This window comes from Ornithorhynchus anatinus, chromosome 21 (assembly GCF_004115215.2).
Source record: "Ornithorhynchus anatinus isolate Pmale09 chromosome 21, mOrnAna1.pri.v4, whole genome shotgun sequence".
NCBI classification, from domain to species: Eukaryota; Metazoa; Chordata; class Mammalia; order Monotremata; family Ornithorhynchidae; genus Ornithorhynchus; species Ornithorhynchus anatinus.
Window position 1 is genome coordinate 22,322,257 of NC_041748.1, and position 15,626 is coordinate 22,337,882.

Sequence of the window (15,626 nt, forward strand, 5' to 3'; positions counted from 1 at the left end):
ATGATGACGATGGTATTCGTTCATTCGATGGTATTTACTGAGCGTTTATTGCGCGCAGCGCTTAGTACGATTCGGCAACCGATAGAGACGATCCCTACCCGCCGACGAGGCTCGCAGTCTCCAAGGTGGGGGAGACAGCAAAACAAGCAGACAGGCAGCGGTAACATCAATATAAATAAATGGAATTCTAGATATCATCTCCGCTTACTCTGTGCCGAGCCCCGTTCTAAGCGCCGGGGGAGTTACGGAGTAATCAGGTTGTCCCCCATGGGGCTCCCAGCCTTAATCCTCATTTTCCAGATGAGGGAACTGAGGCCCAGAGAAGTGAAGCGGCTCTCCCGAGGTCACCCAGCAGAGAAGCGGCGGGGCCGGGATGAGAACCCAGGCCCGGGCTCTCCGCGCTAGGCCACAGTTGCTTCTCTTTTAGTGCTCGCTCCTCCGCCGGAAGGTCCGCCCGAAATGTTCTCCTTCTGGAATGGAGAAGCGGGCCGTGATAAAGCAATTTTTGTCGTTCTTTTCCCCCCCCCTTAAAGACACAGTAGCATCCCAGCCCTCCCCCGCTTAGGAGAAATAGCTAATAAGGCTCGGCCTCCAGAGGGAAGAGAACCCCCCAGGACAGAGATGCTTTTGGGGGTGTCCTTCCCGCCCCCCGTTAACTCCCAACACCCCGAGACTCAGCGATCCGACAGCCGGCTCCAGCGCAGCCCGGAGAGTGGGATCTGATAAGTCATTGATAATCTAAGAGAATAATCTCACTCATCTAACAACTCGCTCCCTCTAGGCTGAGCACTGGGGTTGAAGCTCGCTGAGGGCAGGGAATGTGTCCCTTTGTTGTCGTTGTAGTAGTAATACCGGCGATGGTGTCTGGTAAGTGCTGGCTATGTGCTAAGCGCTGGGGGAGATACGAGGGAGTCGGGTTGTCCCCCCGTGGGGCCGACTCTTCACCCCCCTTTTACAGAGGAGGGAACTGAGGCACGGAGAAGTTAAAGTGACTTGGCCGAAGACACACAGCCGACAAGGGGCTGAGCTGGGATTAGAACCCACGACCTCCGACTCCCCAATCCGAGCTCTTTCCAGTGAGCCACGCCGCTCCCAAGCGCTTAGTACAGTGCACACAGTAGGCGCTTCCTCGAGGCCGAGCTCGGGGGTCGAAGCTCGTTGAGGACAGGGAATGCGTCCGTTGTACTGTGCTCTCCCAAGCCCTTACTCCAGGCTGAGCACTGGGGTAGACGGCGGTTGCGAGTAGGGGAGAAGAATAATTATGTTGGTATTCGTTACGCGCTTACTATGTGCAGAGCACCGTCCGAAGCGCTGGGGGAGATACGGGGTCATCGGGTTGTCCCACGTGAGGCTCACAGTCTTCATCCCCATTTTACAGATGAGGGAACTGAGGTACCGAGAAGTGAAGTGACTTGCCCCTAGTCAGCTGACAAGTGGCGGCGTCGGGATTCGAACCCATGACCTCTGCCTCCCAAACCCGTCCTCTTTCCACCGCGCCACGCTGCTTCGGAATGCGGCTGCTTGTTGTTGTGTTGTGCTCTCCCAAGCGTTCAGTACAGTGCTCGCTGTAAGCGCTCAGTAAAACGACTGGATGAATGAATGAACGAAGGGTGTGCCTCACGATCCCTCTGGGCCCTTTTTCCCGGAGGAGGAATCCAACCACCCAGGCTTCTGTACTGAGCGCTTCCTGTGGGCAGAACACTGTACTGAGCGCTTGGGACCAGGTGGGAGACGAATTTCCCACCCACAGTGGGCTCACCCTCTAGGTCGCGGCCTCGACTGGATCCAAGATCTGGACATTCAGCCGCGTCCAGATCCTCTCATGCGGAACTCCCCGGAAATTCAATCGTTCCATCGTATTTATTGAGCGCTTACTGGGTGCGGAGCACTGTATTGAGCGCTTGGGAAAAAACAACACGGCAACGAAGAGTGACAATCCCCGCTCACGACGAGCTCACAGTCTAGAGGTGCGGGGGAGACAGGCCTTAATATAAATAAAGAAAATGACAGAGATATTCAAAAGTGCCGTGGGGCTGGGAGAGGAGGGAATAAGAAGAATTATCGTATTTGTTCGGCGTTTATTTTGTGCCAGGCACTGTTCTAAGCGCCGGGGGAGACACAAGGTAATGAGGGTGTCCCACGTGGGGCTTACAGTCTCGATCCCCATTTTGCAGATGAGGCAACTGAGGCACAGAGAAGTGAAATGGCTTGCCCAAGGCCACACAGCAGGCTAGTGGAGGAACGGGGATTAGAACCCACGACCTCCGGCGCCCGAGCTGGCGCCACTGCGCCACGCTCCTGCTTTAGAGAAGCAGCGTGGCTCAGTGGAAAGAGCCCGGGCTTGGGAGTCGGAGGTCATGGGTTCGAATCCCAGCTCTACCACTCGTCAGCTGTGGGACTGTGGGCAAGTCACTTCGCTTCCCTGTGCCTCAGTTCCCTCCTCTGGAAAGTGGGGATTAACTGGGAGCCTGCCGTGGGACGACCTGATGGCCCCGTATCTCCCCCGGCGCTTAGAGCAGTGCTCCGCACATAGTAGGCGCTTAGCAAACGCCAACATTATCATTATTATTAGAAGAGAAGCAAAGGGAGCAAGTCAGGAGCAAGTGGGAGATGAGGAAAAGTGGAAATTACGTGACCGGGCCCCCCTACTCGGGAGGAAGGGGCAGGGGGGCCATCAAGTGAGGAGAAACTATCGGGACGCACCCCTGGTTCTGCTCAACACACGTTTCCCTTGCACAATTGGGCTGGAACCTGATGGGAGAAACAGGGAACCTTCTTTCCACAGCACCAGTCTGCTCGGGTAGAACACGATCTGCAAGATGCTGCGGGAAGAAACGACCCTGCGGCTGCACGATAATAATAACGTTGGTATCTGTTAAGCGCTTACTACGTGCGGAGCACTGTTCTAAGCGCCGGGGGCTTGTCCCACGTGAGGCTCACAGTCTTCATCCCTTCATGAGGGAACTGAGGCCCAGAGAAGTGAAGCGACTTGCCCACAGTCACCCACCTGACAAGGGGCAGAGGGGGGATTCGAACCCATGACCTCCGACTCCCAAGCCCGGCCTCTTTCCACTGAGCCACGCTGCTTCTCTAATGCGACTGCCCTCCCCGTCCTCAGCTTCAGAAGCAGCGTGGCCTAGTGGGTAGAGCAGGAGCCTGGGAGTTGGAGGGTCCTGGGTTCGAATCCCCACTCCGCCACTTGTCTGCTGTGTGGGCTCGGGCTGATCGCTTTCACTTCTCGGTGCCTCAGTGACCCCATCTGTAAAATAAGGATTAAGGCTGCGAGCCCCACGCGGGACAGGGACAGTCTCCAACCTGCCTAGCTCGTCTCTACCGCAGCGCGCTCAGTACAGTGCCTGCAACAGTAGCAGCGTGGCTTAGTGGAAAGATCACGGGCTTGGGAGTCAGGGGTCGTGGGTTCCAATCCCGGCTCCGCCACTTGTCTGCTGTGTGACCTTGGGCAAGTCGCTTCACTTCCTCTGTGCTTCAGTCACCTCATCTGTAAAAATGGGGATTAAAAAATGTGAGCCCCACGTGGGACAATCTGATTACCCTGTATCTCCCCCAGCGCTTAGAACGGTGCTCGGCACATAGTAAGCCCTTAACAAATACCATAATGATTATTATTAGTGGCAAGAGCCCGGGCTTGGGAGCCAGGGTCCTGAGTTCTAATCCCGCCTCCGCCACTCAGCAGCTGTGTGACTGTAGGCAAGTCATTTCTCTGTGGCCTCAGTTACCACATCTGCAAAATGGGGATGGAGACTGTGAGCCCCACGTGGGACAACCTCAATACCTCGTATCTACCCCCAGCGCTTAGAACAGTGCTGGGCACAGCTGTGTGACTGTGGGCAAGTCACTTAACTTCTCTGTGCCTCAGTTGCCTCATCTGGAAAATGGGGATTAAAACCGTGAGACGCCCCACGTGGGACAACCCGATCACTCTGTAACTCCCCCAGCGCTTAGAACAGTGCTCCGCACATAGTAAGCGCTTAACAAATACCAACATCATTATTATTATTATTATTAAGCGCTGAACAAATACCATCGTCATCGCTCTTAGTAGTGGAGTAGGCATTTAACAAATGCCCTTAAAAATGAAATAATTTTTAAAAAGTGTGCCACGGGCGACTTTTGTGTTTTTGCATCATCACGGCGTTCAGTGCAGTAAAATGGAGCCACTTTGCTGGGGTTGGACGCTTAGAGTTGATAGGAGAATGCATATTGAAAAATACGGTCGGAATCTTTGAACCATCTGCCCTCAGTCCATGATTATAGATTGTTATAATGCAACTTTCCCACACCGCAGCGGACTCAAACAACAAACCCCCATCTTCGGTCTTGTAGAAAAACCAGATTCTCCCCTTCCCTGGCGATTTAGGCCCTCGTACTCACCGCCTTCCTTGGCACGTTTTGCTAATGCTTTTGTTTTTGTCTGCCCGTCTCCCCCGATTAGACCGTAAGCCCGTCAAAGGGCAGGGACTGCCTCTATCTGTTACCCATTTGTACATTCCAAGCGCTTAGTACAGTGCTCTGCACATAGTAGGCGCTCAATAAATACTATTGAATGAATGACAGAAATCACATTCCATTAAGCAGGAACTCTACTAAATTTCTCTCTTCCCTTCCTCCTCCTCTCTTTAAATGTAGCGCCTGTCGTGTTGTAAGCTCGGCGGGGACGACGATCACGTCTATTAGCTCCACCGGAGTCTTCCAAGCGCTTAGTACAGTGCTCTGCAGGCAGTCGGACAGAGTACACCCAGTTTCTAGATGGATGGATTCCCCCTGGTCCCTAAAAAGTTCAATGAATCCGGTTCTGGGCCAAGTCTTTTGTTTTGTTTTGTTTTGCTTCAGTGGTATTTGTTAAGCGCTCACTACGCGCCTGGCACTGTACTGAGAACTGGGGCAGACACAGGCTATTGAGGTTGGATAGGTCATTTCCCGTCGTTCCACAGCATTTATGTATCTATCTGTAATTATTTGTTCACTCATTCATCCAGTCGTATTTATTGAGCGCTTACTGGGTGCACAGCGCTGTACTGAGCGCTTCGAATGTACAATTCCGGCAACAGAGACGATCGATATTAATGTCTGTCTCCGTCTCTAGACTGTATGTTCGTGGTGGGCAGGGAATATGTCTGTTTATTGTTGTACTGTCCCAAGCGCTTAGTACAGTGCTCTGCCCATGCTAAACGCTGACCGACTGACACAGTCCATGTCCCACGTGGGGCTCACATTATTCTCGGGGGATGTCTCCCTCCATAATGCCCTACTTGTAATGGAAATAATAATAATAATAATTCTGGTGCTGATCGTTAAGCGCTTACTGTGTGTCAGGCACCGTACTAAGCGCCGGAGCAGAGAGAAGGAAATCGGGTTGGACACAGTCCCTGTCCCTGGAGGGGCTCAGAGTTTTCCTCCCCATTTTCCAGGTGAGGGAACTGAGGCCCGGGGAAGTGAAGTGACTTGCCCAAGGCCACCCAGCAGACAAGCGGCAGAGCCTGGATTAGAACCCAGAACCGGGCTCTACCCACTACACCAGGCCGCTTCCCTAGGACCCGGAGTGGGGTGGCGGTGGGAATTCTGTCTCTTTGATTCCCTGTGCTTCCAAACCGCCTTTCCGGGGAGAGGTCTGTACCCTGTGTGACTTTGGGCGAGTCATTTCACTTCTCTGTGCCTCAGTGACCTCATCTGGAAAATGGGGATCAAGACTGTGAGCTCCAAGTGGGACAACCTGATGACCTTCTATCTATCCCAGCGCTCAGAACAGCGCTTGGCACATAGTAAGCGCTTAACGAATGCCATCATCGTTATTATTATCCCGGTCTGCGTAGCACAGCGTTCTGCACACCGTAAGCGCTCAATAGATACGGCTGAAAGAACGACTGTGTCTTTAAGGTCTGCAGGTTGACCGGATTTCAGCACTAAGCTTCCGGACGGGGTTTCCTGAGCCGCAACTGGGATTATTCCAAGGATAATAAGAATAATAATAATAATGACGACATTTATTAAGCGCCTATTATGTGCCAAGCACTGTTCTAAGCACTTATTCTAAGGAGCGAAGGTACGTGTCATAACAGGCCTTGGGGGGGGGGGGCAAGTTGGGAAGCAGGGTTCCCCCCTTTTATTCATTTCTCGAGTCCAGAGAGCCCCCCTGGTCTCTAGCTGGAGCTTTTGTGTTTGTTTTTTTTATGGCACGTGTAAAGCGCTTACTGTGTGTCAAGCACTGTTCTAAGCGCTGGGGTAGACACAAGGTAATCAGGTTGCCCCACGTGGGGGCTCACAATTGTAATCCCCATTTTACAGATGAGGTCACTGAGGCACAGAGAAGTGAAGTGACTCGCCCCGGGTCACACGGCAGACTAGTGGCGTGGTGGGGACTAGAACCCACGACCGCTGACTCCTAAACCCGCGCTCTTTCCACTAAGCCACGCTGCTGCTTCTTTGTCTTGACTAGGCGTTTCCTGCTGATTGTGGATAATCATAGTAATAATAATAACGGTGGTATCTGTTAAGCGTTTACCAAGCACCGTTCTAAACGCTGGGATGGGTACAAGCTAATCAGGTTGTCCCACGTCGGCCTCACAGTCTCAATCCCCATTTTTCAGATGAGAGAGCTGGGGCGCAGAAAAGTTAAGCGGCTTGCCCAAGGTCACACAGCGACATGCTGGGGAGGCCGGAATTAGAATACTAATAATGATATCTGTGAAACACTTATTATGTGCCAAGCACTGTTCTAAGCGCCGGGGTAATCAGGTTGTCCCACGTGGGGCTTGCACTTTTAATCCCCATTTTCCAGATGAGGTCACTGAGGCCCAGAGAAGTGACTTGCCCAAAGTCACCCAGCTGACAAGTGGCGGGGGCGGGATCAGAACCCACGACCTCCGACTCCCCAGCCCGGGCTCTTTCCACCGAGCCACGCTGCCTCTCCAAATATCTCCTTACACCGACAGACACGGTCGCCCCCACTCAGCGTTTCACAACGAGTCCTACTTTCAGGGCTGCGCAGCGAGACGGAAGGAAAATTCCCCTCCCTATTTTCCTTTTCACGCCAGGAGCAGGCGTTCACCGGGGAAGGCAGGTCTGATTTGCGTGATCTTTCGCAGAGGGTTTCCACCTGCAGAGCCTAGGCGGAGCCTCTATTTTCAGCTGCAGAATCCAGCCACGAGGTCTCCATGAGTGAAACTCTCCTTTTCAACTTCGAATTCATTCCGCTTCGATCCCTTTCCCAACCCGGGGAAGGGAAAATCGAGTTGAAGGGACACCCGAAAATTGCCCCCATCCCGTTATTCTTTCTGCCCGGGACTGAGGTGTACGGAAGCATGGGGAATACACCCATCTGTCTCTCCTTTATTCTTCCTTCCTCCATTTCAGGGCAATTAAAGATTAAGGATGCTTTGGCAAGGGGAGACAGGGTTTAGTGAATCAGATAAAACGGTCCAGGCTAGAGACGGGTGATTTCACTGTCTCTCTCTTCCCCTTCGGATTGGAACCTCCCCGAGGAAGGGATCATATCTACCTAATTTCATCGCCCTCTCCGAAATGCTCAGTTCGGTGTGTTGTACGCGGTTGCCCGGTGCCTACTTCCGATGAATTAATAATGATGGGATGATGACGGTTTTGCAGACGTTTGTATTCACAAGGCCTTCGCTGGCTTCCTGGGTCTTTTCCAAAGCAAGACACCGAGCGAGAAAGGTTAGGGCCCAGGCAGCTTCTTCTCTTGGAGATAGTGACCTGCCCTGGAGGAAGGATTTCCCGGGTTTGCTCAGTGACTGCGTGATTTTGGACGGCTCTGTATGCATTTTGAGACAGAGAGGTCTGGTGGTTAGAGCGGGGGGAGGGGGAGTCCGGACCGCAGGGTTAATTAATTAATGGAGGTATTTGTTAAGCGCTTGCTATCTGCCAAGCACTGTTCTAAGCGCTGGGGTCTGGTCCCAGCGATGCCAGCAGGGCGACCCTGAGCCAAGTCTCTTAGCGTGCCTCGGTTTCCTCATCTAGAAAATAGGGATAAAATAGCTGCCCTCCCGCCCTAGGCTGAGACCAGGGAGGGACAGAAACGGTGCCCATTCCAATCGCATTACCGTTATTGTTATTTTGATGTCGGTAAAGTCCTTCAGTGGATAGGGCACGGTCCTGGGAGACCGAAGGACCTGGGTTCTAATCGCGGATCCGCCACTTGTCTGCTGGGTGACCTTGACCTGGGGCAGGCCACTTCTCCGTGCCTCAGTTACCTCATCTGTAAAAATGGAGATTTAGATTGTGAGCCCTATGCGGGACAGGGACAGGGTCCAACCTGATTAATTTGTACCTTCCCTAGCGCTTAGTACGGTGCCCGGCACCTACTAAGCATTTAACAAATACTTATAAAAACGCTGTTCTAAGCACTGGAGAGATGCCAGTTAATCAGTAGGGCACAGAGCACACGGGGCTCGCGGTCTAAGCAGGGAACATACCTGTTTACCGTTTCAGTGTCCTTTCCCAAGCGCTTGGATCAGTGCTTGGCACACGGTAAGGGCTCAATAAATACGATTGGATGAATGCATGAATTTAAATGCAACACGGTGCGTGCTATCTTGTAAGTGCTTGACGATTATGATTATTATTCTCATTTTTTTGTAGGTTCAGTTTGAAGGAGCCACTCATCCACTACCCTTGTGTGAGGATCAAGGCCCTAGGTAAGGAAGTGATGTGGGAAAAGTGAAGGGCAGAGGGCCAACGTCACCCGGCCTCTCAGCAGGGAGGGGAGGTCGGAGCCCTGGCATTCTGAGTCCCAGCAAACCGCCCTCTTCGGCAATAAAACCCTGAATTTTGCACATCACTTCCATTTCGTCCTCACAGATTCCTCTCTGAGGCAGAGGAGAGGTAGCTGCATGGCGTAGTGGCAAGAGCCCGGGCTTGGGAGTCAAGAGGATGTGGGTTCTAATTCTGGCTCTGCCGCTCGTCTGCTCTGTGACCTTGGGCAGGTCATTTCACTTTTCCGTGCCTCGGTTACCTCGTCTGTAAAGTGGGGATTATTAATTATAATAATAATGATTATATTTCTAGTCTGTGAGCCCGTTTCTAGACTGTGAGCCTGCTGTTGGCTAGGGATTGTCTCTGTTGCCGAATTGTGCTTTCCAAGCGCTTAGTACGGTGCTCTGCACACAGTAAGCGCTCAATAAATACGATTGAATGAATGAATATTTGTTAAGCGCTCACTCTGCGCCAAGCACGCTTCTAAAACTGTGAACCCCACGTGGAACAGGGATTGGATCTAACCTGATTACCTCGTACCGACCCCAGCGCTTAGATCTCAGCTCTGTCACTTGTCAGCTGTGTGACCGTGGGCAAGTCACTTAACTTCTCTGTGCCTCAGTTACCTCATCTGGAAAATGGGAATTAACTGTGAGCCTCAAGTGGGACAACCTGATTACCCCGTATCTACCCCAGCGCTTAGAACAGTGCTCTGCACATAATAAGCACTTAAATACCAACATTATTATTATCCGTGCTGGGCACATAGTAAACGCTTAAGAAATGCCATAATGATCATGATCAGGCATCATGACCCTTTTTTCAACTGGGTGAGGTGACGGAGGCTCAGATAGGTTAAGTGACTGGTCCGAGGTCGCCCAGCCGGCGACTAGCAGGATTGCAAATTAGGGCTCTTGATCCCCAGACTCTGCTCTTTCTTTTAATTCATTTAATCTTATTTGTTGAGCGCTTACTTTGTGCAGAGCATTGTGTCCGGAGCGCTTTTTAGGCAAAGCCACCTGCCTGAAAGCCCCTAATGCCTGAAGGCTGCATCGAGCAGAGGTTGGGGTGAAGGAGGGCAGAACCCCCCGCAGGACCACCCTTTTCCGAAGTGGCCGGAATGAGCCGAACTGTGGCGGAAACAGCCGAGCGCAGCGCCCCCTTCTGCTCTCCCCGCCAAACTCCACCGTCCGGAGATTGCCGAGCTGCTGGAGGCGGGGCTCGCTCGCCCTGGCCGGGAAGAGCCGAGTTGTGACGGAAGCAGCCGAGCGTAGCGCCCCCTGCCGTTCCCCCGCGCCACTCCACCCTCCGCTCGCCCTGGTCCAGAGAAGTCGAGACAATATGGGCCATAGCGGCCGCTCCCGTCCTCCGCGTTTAGCACAGTGCTTGGTACATAGAAGCAGCCTGGACTTGTGGGAAGAGCCTGGGCCTAGGAGGCAGAGGACCTGGGTTCTGATCCCGACTCTACCATAATGACAGTTGTGGTATTTCTTGTTTAATAATAATGCTGGTATTTGTTAAGCGCTTACTATGTGCCGAGCACTGTTCTAAGCGCTGGGGGAGATACAGGGTCATCAGGGTGTCCCACGTGGGGCTCACACTTTAATCCCCATTTTACAGATGAGGTAACTGAGGCACAGAGGACTTAAGTGACTCGCCCAAGGTCACAGACAAGAGGCAGAGCCGGGATTAGAACCCATGACCTTCTGACTCCCAGGCCCGTGTTCTAGCCGCTCCACCATGCTGCTTAACTTATGCCCCCGGAGAAGAAATCCAAATCAGTCCATCAGGAAATGATTAAGTGCCTAAGTGCATGGGAGAGTTGGTAGACATGTTCCCTGCCCTCAATGAGCTCACTGTCTAGAGGGGGGAGACGAACATTAAATAAGCATATAATTTATAATACATCATTTATAGATCTGTACATAAGTGCTGTAGTATTACTATTAGTAATGGAATATATTGACTCCTGAGTGAAACACATTTTATGAATTTCCCGGTGAAGTACAAAAGAAAGCTCAATTGGCTAAATGCTCCATCCAGTGCTGGGAATCCAATTAGCGCTCAATCAATACCCATCACTGACTGCAGTGTGGCCTAGTGGGTAGAGCCCGGGCCCGGGAATCAGAAGGACCTGGGTTCTAATCCCAGCCCCGCCACTTGTCTCCTGTGTGACCTTGGGCAAGTGATTTCACTTCTCTGGGCCTCAGTTCCCTCATCTGGAAAATGGGGATTAAGACCGTGAGCCCCACGTGGGACAGGGACTGTGTCCAACTTTAGCAGCTCGTAGCTACCCCTGGGCTTAGTACACTGCCTGGCACATAGTAAGCGCTTAGAGGAGCAGTGTATAGAGCAGTATGTAGCACTGCTACAGGTAGATAGCAGTGGAACCAGAAGGCCCTAGGTTCTAATCCCGGCTCTGCCACCTGTCTGCTGTGTGACTTGGGGTAATTCACTTTACTTCTCTGGGCCTCCATCACCTCATCTGTAAAATGGGGATTGAGCCTAGGAGACAGGATCTGTGTCCAACCCAATTACCTTGTAATAATAATGTTGGTATTTGTTAAGCGCTTACTATGTGCAGAGCACTGTTCTAAGCGCTGGGGTAGATACAGGGTAATCAGGTTGTCCCACGTGAGGCTCACAGTTAATCCCCATTTTACAGATGAGGTAACTGAGGCACAGAGAAGTTAAGTGACTTGCCCACAGTCACACAGCTGACAAGCAGCAGAGCCGGGAGTCGAACTCATGACCTCTGACTCTGAAGCCCAGGCTCTTTCCTCTGAGCCACGCTGCTTCCCTTGTAATAATAATGCTGGTATTTGTTAAGTGCTTACTATGTGCAGAGCACTGTTCTAAGCGCTGAGGTAGATACAGGGTAATCAAGTTGTCCCACGTGAGGCTCACAGTTAATCCCCATTTTACAGATGAGAGAATTTAGGCTCAGAGAAGTTAAGTGACTTGCCCACAGTCACACAGCTGACAAGTGGCGGAGCCGGGATTCGAACCCATGACCTCTGACTCCCAAGCTCAGGCTCTTTCCACTGAGCCACGCTGACCTACCCTAGCACCTACTACAGTGCCTGACACATAGTAAGCGCTTTACAAATACCACAGTTATTATGATTATTATTAATAGTTGTTGGGTAAGGATTGTCTCTATTTGTTGCCAAACTGTACTTTCCAAGCATTTGGTCCAGTGCTCTGCACACAGTAAGCACTCAATAAATACCATTGAATGAATGAATTCAAAAGACTAAAAAGGAACACAGGTCACATTGTCTTCCCTCAGGGAGCCTATGGGTAAAGAGGAGAAGTTTTGGGTCAGCGCTTCTCCAGATGGCAGAGTCGAGGTACCTCTTCCTCGAGGCCGGTTCCCCGACGCTGAGCTTTTCCACCTGCCCTCCCCAAGGCAGCCTGGAAGACTGGACCCAGCCCGCCTCCGCCCCACCGCAATCCAACGCCGATCCTTCCGTCGCCCTTCAGCGGGCACGGACGCCGGGGTCGTTTTCCCGCGGCTCAGGAAACCGCGCCGAGAAAACCGAGAAGAGCTTCTATATTTAGTGCAGCCGGTCTACAGCTCTTACTGAGTGTCCCACAGCAGGCAGGTGCTGGCACGGGGCGCCGTGTTTGATTCTCCTGCCAACAGGAGAGCTCTCCGGCTGCTCGTGACCGGCTTGGCTCAATCCATCTGCCCTGATGGGGTAGCGTGGAAAGAACCTGGGCCTGGGAGTCAGAGGGCCTGGGTCTAATCATGGCTCTGCCACCTACTTGCTGTGTGACCTTGGACAAGTCACTTCACTTCCCTGTGCCTCAGTTTCTTCAACTGTACAGTAGGGATTAAATACCTGTTCTTTCTCCTACTGAGACTGTGAGCCCCACGGAGGACAGGGACTGGGCCAGACCTGAATAATCTGTATCTGCCCCAGTGCTTAGAACAGTGCTTGACACATAGCGCTCAACAGATACCGTTAAAAAAAGAAAGAGGCTCGCTGTGGGTAGGGATCGAGTCCCTCAAGACCGTAAACTCACTGTGGGCAGGAAATGTGTCTACCAACTCCGTTGCATTGTATTCTCCCAAGCACTTAGTACAGTGCTCTGCACAGAGTAAAGGCTCAATAAATACCATTGATGAGGATTAAAACAAATTACAAATATGTCTGGCCTCATGAACCCCCTCCAGACTGTGACTCCCTCTTGATTGTGAGCTCGTTGTGGGCAGGGAATGTGTCTGTTTATTGTTTCATTGCGCTCTCCCAAGCGTTTAACCCAGTACATTGCACACAGTGAGCCCTCAAGAAATTCGATTGAATGAATGGATGAATGAGGATGAGGTGGAGCGTGGTGGGAGGGGATGACCGGAACTGGGGGCGTCGTGTGGCGGCCCCCAAGACTTACATATCTCAGGGGGGCGGGGATGGTGTTGGTGTCCCTCTGTGGATTATTCTCCCTCCATGAGGAACAAGGAATTCTCTAGGGGCCGGGAATACTGGGGAGGTTGGAGGTCACCATCTAGGTCTCTTAGCCAAGGGTGTCCTCTTGCGGGACATTTCCTCACGGGGGTGATGGAGGGTGGGATGGGGTGGGCTGCAGGGGGCAGAACCTTTTTGGCCAAATAATAATAATGGTATTTGTTAAGAGCTTACTATGTGCCAGGCACTGTCCTAAGCGCTGGGGTGGATCCCAGCTCTGCCACTTGTCAGCTGGGTGACTGTGGGCAAGTCACTTAACTTCTCTGTGCCTCAGCTACCTCATCTGTAAAATGGGGATTAACTGTGAGCCTCACATGGGACAACCTGATTAGCCTGTATCTACCCCAGCGCTTAGAACAGTGCTCTGCACATAGTAAGTGCTTAACAAATACCAACATCATTATTTTTATTATTACAAGCAAATCAAGTTGGACCCAGTCTCTGTCCCATGTGGGGCTCACTGACTCCATCCTCACTTCACAGATGCGGTGACCGAGGCCCAGAGAAGGGAAGTGACTTCCCCGAGGTCACACTGCAGACAAGTGGAGGAGATGGGATTAGAACTCATGACCTTCTGACTTCCAGGCCCGGGCTCTATCCACCAATGGCCCAGGGAGTTACCTCCGGGCTTCCCGAGGTAACGTGGTATCCATCGCACTGGACTGAGCACCCCAGGGCTCTTCATATATATATATATATGCATATATATATATTTATATATATGTAGATTTGTAGGCAGTGGTGGTTGTGCTATTTGTTAAGTGCTTATTATGTGTCAAGCATAAGGAAGGCGCGTGGCCTAGTGGAAAAAGCACAGGCCTGGGAGTCAGAGGATCTGGATTCTAATTCTAACTTTGTCACTTGTTTGCTGTATGACGTTTGGCAAGTCATTTCACTTCACTAGAGAAGCAGCGTGGCTCAGTGGAAAGAACCCGGGCTTAGGAGTCAGAGGTCATGGGTTCTAATCCCAGCTCCACCACTTGTCAGCTGTGTGACTTTGAGCAAGTCACTTAACTTCTCTGTGCCTCGGTTCCCTCAACTGTAAAATGGGGATGAAGACTGTGAGCCCCACGTGGGACAACCCAATAACCCTGTATCTCCCCCAGCGCTTAGAACAGTGCTTGGCACAGAGTAAGGGCTTAACAAATACCAACATTATTATTTCACTTCTCTGGGCCTCAATTCCCTCATCGGTAAAATGGGGAATAAGACTATAAGCCCCACGTGGGGCCACCTGATAACCTTGTATCTACCCCAGCGCTTAGAACAAATACCATTATTATTATTATTATCTTCCCTCACATCTTCCCACCCATCGCACCTCCCATCTCTATGATTCTATTTATCTTGATGATGTCTGCGCTAGACTGCTTGTTTTGTTCTGTTTTCCTGTACTATACGTCTCCCCCGATTAGGCTGTGAGCCCGTTACCGGGCAGGGCATTCCAAGCGCTTAGTACAGTGTTCTGCACATAGTAAGCGCTCAATAAACACTATTAAATGAATGAATGAATCTTCCCGCCCATGGCGCCTCAGATGATCCGGTCCACGGCGCTTTAGACCTTCCCACCCATGGCCCTCGTGTCTTCCCGCCCATGACGCCTCAGATCTCCCCGCCCATCGCACCTCCCGTCTTCTCGCCCATGGCTCCTCATGTCTTCCCGGCCCACGGCGCCTCAGGCGTCCCCGACCATCGCTCATCCCATCGTCTCGCCCATGGCCCCTCAGATCTTCCCGCCTATCTCCCCTCACGCCTTCCCGCCCAAGGCCCCTTATGTCACCCCGCCCATGACGCCTCAGATCTCCCCGCCCATCTCCCCTCATGCCTTCCCGCCCATCGCACCTCCCATCTCCCCGCCCATGGCTCCTCAGAACTTCTCGCCCATCGCCCCTCATGTCTTCCCGCCCATGGCGCCTCCCATCTCCCCGTCCATGGCGCCTCAGATATTGCCACCCATGGCCCCTCATGTCTTCCCGCCCATGCCGCCTCCCACCTTCTCGCCCACCGCACCTCCCATCTCCCCATCCATGGCTCCTCAGATCTTCCCGCCCATCGCCCCTCACGTCTTCCCGCCCATGGCGCCTCCCATCTTCCTCCCATGGCGCCTCCCACCTTCTCGCCCACGGCACCTCCCATCTCCCCGTCCATGGCGCCTCAGATCTTGCCACCCCTGGCCCCTCATGTCTTCCCGCCCACGGCCCCTCAGGTCTTCCCGGCCATGGCTCCTCCCCTCTCGCCGGCCTGGGCGCCTGAGATCTCCCCGGCCACGGCGCCTCCCATCTTGTCGCCCGTGACGCCTCGGATCTCCCCGCCCATCGCCCATCCCATCTCCCCGGCCATGGCGCCTCCTGTGTCCCCTCCCCTGTCTCCTCCCCTGTCCCCGCCCATGGCCCCTCATGTGTCCCCGGGCCTGTCCCCGCCCCG